Source organism: Sarcophilus harrisii, chromosome 3, assembly GCF_902635505.1.
Source record: "Sarcophilus harrisii chromosome 3, mSarHar1.11, whole genome shotgun sequence".
Taxonomy (NCBI): Eukaryota; Metazoa; Chordata; class Mammalia; order Dasyuromorphia; family Dasyuridae; genus Sarcophilus; species Sarcophilus harrisii.
This window is the reverse complement of record NC_045428.1, coordinates 315914610-315921120: the sequence shown is the minus strand read 5'-3', so window position 1 is coordinate 315921120 and position 6511 is coordinate 315914610.

Here is a 6511-nt window from a genome sequence, read left to right as displayed (position 1 = left end):
TCCCTTTTGCACATTTTTTACCTACAAAAATCTATCCCATAGTTGCTGTCTTGTTGGCTGAATGCTTATATTAGCACAGAGGATCCTTTCCCATTTTTTGTGTGTGGAAGCCATGACCTCAGCCAAGTTCACTAGGGGAAACATGGGGCTGAAGGCAAAATGAGCCAAATTCTGAAATTCCCAAGTGAAACCATGGATTGAGGCATGAACTTTTGAGATTTTAACAAATTTTTTGAGATTGTATCCAGTCTACATGAGCCCAGAGCTGATAGGATGAAGACAGAAGGAAGCTGTTTCTCCCTTTAAGGACAAATTATTGAATATATCTCAATGATATTATGAGAGAATTGATGCTAGACTACTCTCTCTCTCTCTCTCTCTCTCTCTATATATATATATATATATATATATATATATATATGAAAACAATGAGATCATGGTGTCTTTTAAAAGATATTCTTTGAGCAATATAATCACAAAGAAATTAACACCAATGGTGGGGACAAGGGATGGCCCAGGGTGGAGTAGGAAATGAGAGGCTTGAAATAAATCAGGAGTTTGGATAATAATTTGTATTGAGGATTTCTTGGTTTTGTATGTAAATGTGTAGTCTGAACATATTTAGTTTTAGTCAAGCAAATTATTATGATTATATAATAAATGAAAAGCTTGAGAGACAAAGTTTCTAAGTAATTAATCATTTTATTAATCATAGCTAAAGAACAATTAATAAAAGGATAGTCATTGGGTCTTCTCTCATGAACCAAAAGGTAAATCATGGAAGCCTCTCAATGTTTATAAACCTTTGGAAAAGTTCAAACAGACAACAATGGACTGTGATTGGTTAACAATTAATGAGAGATGTATAGGACTGCTTGCCATCTTGGGGAGAGGGTGGAGGGAGGGAGGGGAAAAATCGGAACAGAAGTAAGTGCAAGGGATAATGTTGTAAAAAAATTACCCTGGCATGGGTTCTGTTAATAAAAAGTTATTTAATAAAAAAAGAGAGAGAGAGAGAGAAAATTAAAACTAAAAACAAACAAACAAAAAAAAACAATTAATGAGGGAATGAATATTATAATGAGAGGTAGACCTATTCTAATGATAAGTTGGGGGAGATGACTTTTATTCCCATACTACCTCCATTCTCTGGCAGTCTAGACAAAAGGGAAACACCCATTATCCAAGTCTGTCTGAGATAGAATACAATGGACCACAATTCAGTAGATTAGATTCTCTTTGTAAAATTTTTTAATCAGACAGGATAATAATTATACCTAGATAAGATGGTCTAGGTGGGGAAGATTGAGGATCAAGGTCTAATAACAATCAAAGATTAACTGTATAATCTATAGGAGTTTATTTCTGAATGAGGAAATAGAAAAAAAAATCTTAATCTCAATAATTGATTATTAACATGAGAGAAATAATCATTTCTCTTAATTATGTATTTGTATAGAATTTTATATTTTGAAAACACTTTCATGTACGGTATATCACTTAATCACCCTATTAAGGAACTTGGTAAGGGCTATCCACTTCCTTTCTCCACCACTTCCTGCCATCCCCCCACATTTGACTAATTAGAAAATTCAATCCCAGAAAGTCTAAGTCATTTCATTTTCCTCTAAGCACCTTAAGGTATACCAAATGCTTTCTTCACAGAAGCCCACTGAGATAGATGGTACAAATATAATCATGTCTATTTTTCAAATGACGAAAATAAATCTTGGGCAAATTATATTCTAAGCCCAGAAACCTTCCTAGTAGACCATACTGCCTCTGTGTATTTATATTCATATCTTGGTGACAGTGTGGTATGGAAGAAAAAGCCCTAGAAGTCAAGATGGGGAACAATTATTTATATATCACCTGCCATGTACTTTTTTTTGGGGGGGGGGAGGGCTGGTAAAAGAAGCCATTCTTTATCTCAATTCCTATCTAGTCTTAATCACTAAAAGGTATAATTTCAGTCAAACTGAAATCTGTTAAAAATTTGACTTGAAAAAGGCCTAGATCTCCCACTGCATCCAGAGACATCTCCAATTATCCTGATCTGTGTCTGGCCACTGGCCCCTGGCTCTGGAGGAAAGAGTGAGGCAGATGACCTTGCACAGCCCTCCCTCACTTAAATACAATTCCCTTGTATGTCATGGCACCTCCCTAATGTCATGGTCTTTTTTGATGACAACAGCCATGTGCCAGACATTGTACTAAATATTTTAATAATAAAGCTAACATTTATATAAATTTTATTTTACAAATATGATACCATTTGATCCTCAGGATAACTCTACAACCTACAGGATAACTCATTATTTTATAGTTGAGAAAACTGAAGCAAAGTAGTGACTCACCCAGGATTACACAGCTAATAAGTATTTGAGTCTGGATTTGCACTCAAATTTTCCTGATTCCAAGACCAGTTTTCTATCTACTGTGCCACCAGCTGCCCTTATGAGACATGGTTTCTAACCTACAATCTGTTTTTAATTAACTAGATGACCTTGAGCTTAACCTCTGGCATACAGGTCCAGCTTGCAGCTCTATCTATATTGTAGGCACTTAATAAATGGTCAAATGAGACCAATTTAGCAAGAAAAATATTCAGACTGATAAATTATTTACATCTATAGATAGGTTTTTACAAAACAATTAACGAAAATACAGTCCTTGAAATAATTTTTAAATAAAATCCTATGAATATTCATTATGTTTTGAACACTCAGCACAACACAAATGTCCTAATAATTCTCCCTCTGACCTCCAATAGCTTGGAGGATACAGATTGGTTAAATTTACCTGTCAGATGTTCCCAAGATGTAAGTTAAAAACAAGATAAGGGTTACCTGCTTGGCTACCTTCATCATCATCATCATCTCCCTTCCTCTCTCTCTCTCTCTCTTTCTCTCTCTCTCTCTTTCTCTCTCTCTCTCTCTCTCTCTCTCTCTCTCTCTCTCTCTCTCTCTCTCTCTCTCCCTTTCTCTGTCTCTTTCTCTCTGTCTCTGTCTCTGTCTCTCTCTCACATACACACACACACACACACACACACACACACACTTTTCTTTTACAAGGATAAAGTAAAGGTAATTTGATCCCAGTTGGTATAGAGGAGAGAAAGTAGTGGAATAGCATAAAATCTCCTAATCTTCCCACAGGGACAAATCAAAACACAAAAAACAAAGATCAGATACATACAAAAATATATGCTCAAAGCAACTGGAGATATGAATTTGGATTCTGATTATATAGCCTTAAATAAATTTCTTAATCCCTGTCTCTGAAAATGGACATTTTTAGCAATGATAAATCATCAGACAAGTGAAAGCAGTCCTGCTGTAGAAGGGAACTAGACATTGTCTACTAAGAGCTTGAATTCCTTAGAGAAAGATTTTTCTTTCAATATAAAATATTGCAATTCTGAAATGCTAACAAAGACTGACTTTTTCAAAAAGTCATTTCCAATCATTCTGATGGGTCTATGAGCAGACCTTGGACATTCCCCTTGGGAGAAGAGAGAATGACTATTTATTTCTGGCATTTCTGAAATAACTCAAGATAATGACTTCCACCCAAAATAGGATATGAAAATGGAACATCTAAGAACCTCTATACATATATTCAGAGTGGAATCCCAAGCAGGCTATGGCTTTTGACTATAATTTAAGTACTTACCACCTATGGATTTTTCCTGCATGGGCTAAGCAGGTCCATTTGTCACAACTGTAAATTGAATTTTGGATAGTAATGCAGAAGATCAATGTCATCTTTATGGTTCATGCTACTTTCACAAAGTTTGCATTACATTATTGACTTTGAGGTTTCAAATGTGTCACTGTAATGAAACCTGTATGTTTTGTTTGGTGTTTTTAAAATGTGAAGAAACGAAAAAAACAGGTCTATCCCTCTCATGAAGGCAGGTTACAAAATGGAGGAATTATTCACCAGGAGAGGAGATTTAGGATACTAGGGACACAGGGTTGTTACAAGTTACTATTTTGGTCTTGGCCTATTATTAACTTCAACCTTACAAAGATAAAAGAACCAAGGAAAAGAATTGCTATTGTGGAATTATGGAAGACTTTGGAGTGAAAATGATGCAACATTGGAGAAAAGTGAATACTCTACCTTAGAATTTACAATAAAGTAGAGAAAAGTAAATTTGGGAAGAACATATTTAACTCAACTCAGAGTAAAAATAGAATTATGTAGATCAGAATTCTATAAAAGAAATCAGCATAGAAGGGATGGAAAACGCTCAAGGAAGAAATTCTAAAGACTCAGGGGAAATAATTCTAATGGAGAGAAAAAGTAGTTGTAGAAAAGGAGAATGTCAGACCTGTCAGATCTATGGGAAGGGGAAGAATTCATAGCCAAACAAGATATAGAGAACATTTCAAAATGCAAAATATATAATTTTGATCATATTAAATTTAAAAGCTTCTGTACGTGCAAAACTGTGCAACCAAGATTAGAAGAAAAGCAGAAAGCTGGGAAATGAGCTTCACAGCATATGTCTCTGATAAAGGACTCATTTCTCAAATATATAGAGAACTAAATCAATTTTTTAAGAATACAAGCCTTCATGTGGATCAAAGAATAGTATTTTCACCTTTTGTTATTGTTGTTTGTTTTTTTCTTGTGCTTTTTTCCCCTTTTGATCTGATTTTTCTTGTGCAACATGACAAATGTGGAAATATATTTAGAAAAATTGCACATGTTTAACTTATTCTGGATAACTTGCTATCTAGAGAAGGGGAGAGAGAGAAAGGGAAGGAGAGAATTTTGGAACACAAAATTTTGCAAAGGTAAATGTTGAAAATTATCTTCACATGTATTTTGAAAAATAAACAACTTTTATAAATAAACACAAACTTCTAAGTATAAAAAAGGGAAAAATCTAATATAAAAAGTTATGTTTTCCATTTCCAATTAAATATTTCTTCCACTATATTATGTTTCTTCTTGGGGGTTAGAGAATGAAGAGATAGGATGGGAATAGATCCTAAAACTTAAGGAATAAAAATAACAATGACATTCTCTAAATGTAAAGAAAAATCAACAAAATGAATGAGATTAGATGTAATCTCTATTTAAAACTATAATTTCAAAATGACTTACAGTTTGGTACTCCTATATGGGAGAATCTATCACAAAAGATTTAATGGAGATTGTTACAATATTGGCAACAACAACAAAAAATATATATATAAGCCTTACCCAGTTGATATATGGTTCTAAATGTAAAGAAAAAAACAAGAAGACTCTCATATGGGAGAATCCATCACAAAAGATTTAATGGAGATTGTTACAATATTGGCAAATATAATCCATCAAAGGTAGTTACATTAAAAGAAAAAGAAAAAGAGCTATTCTCTATCACATTTATTGAATGTTATACAAAGACTATAAAGACTGTGAAAGTACATGTTTCCCATGTCTTTAAAAAACAATATCCCTAAACTAGTATGTTCATCAAGCTATATTGTTACAAATAAAGATCCTTTTGGCAACAACGACAACAACAAAAAAGAATATAAGTCTTAACCAGTTGATATATGGTCAAAAGATATGAATATAAAGGTTTCATATGAACAAGTCAAAGCTATATATATAGATACATGAAAAAAGTGCTCTGAATCATTTTGATTAGAGAAATGCACATTAAAGCAATTGTGAGATTAAAGTTGAATTAAATTAATTAAATGCAAATTAAAATGATTCACATTTATCAAATTGGCCAATATGAAAAGGAAAAAAGTAATAAATATTGGAGAGAATGAGGGAAAATTGGAACACTTGTGCACTGTTGCTGGAGTTGTGAATTGATCCAATCATTCTAAAGAGCAATTTGGAACTATGCTCAAAGGACAAGCAAAATGTGCAAACCCTTTGACCAACAATCCCTCTATTGGGTCTGTATCCCTAAAAGATTATATGAAAAAGGAGAAAGGAACCTACATGTGCAAAAATGTTTATAGCAACCCTCTTCATGGTGGCAAAATGCTAGAAATTGAAGGGATATTCATCAACTGAAGAATGACTGAATAAGCTGTATACTTTATAAATGTAATGAAATACTACTGTTCTGTAAGAAATGATGAGCAGGCAAATTTCAAAAAACTCTGCAAGAACTTGCATGAATTGATGCTAAGTGAAGTGAGTAAAACTAGGAGAGCATTGTACATAGTAACAGCAACATTATGTGATGCTCAGCTATGACTGACAGCTCTTCTCAGTAACACAATAACACAAGACAAGTGCAAAAGACTCATGAAGGCAAATTCTATCTATAACCAGATAAACAACTCATGGATTGCAGATTGAAGCATATTTTCTTTAACTTACTTTACTCTTTCTCCTGTTTTTTTTTTTCCTTTTGATTTGTTTCTTCTTTCACAACTATGACTAATACGGAAATATATTTTACATGAGAGTATGTGTATAATCTATATCAGATTACCATCTTCAGAGGAGGGGAAGAGAGAGAGGGAGGAAACTCAAAAAATTT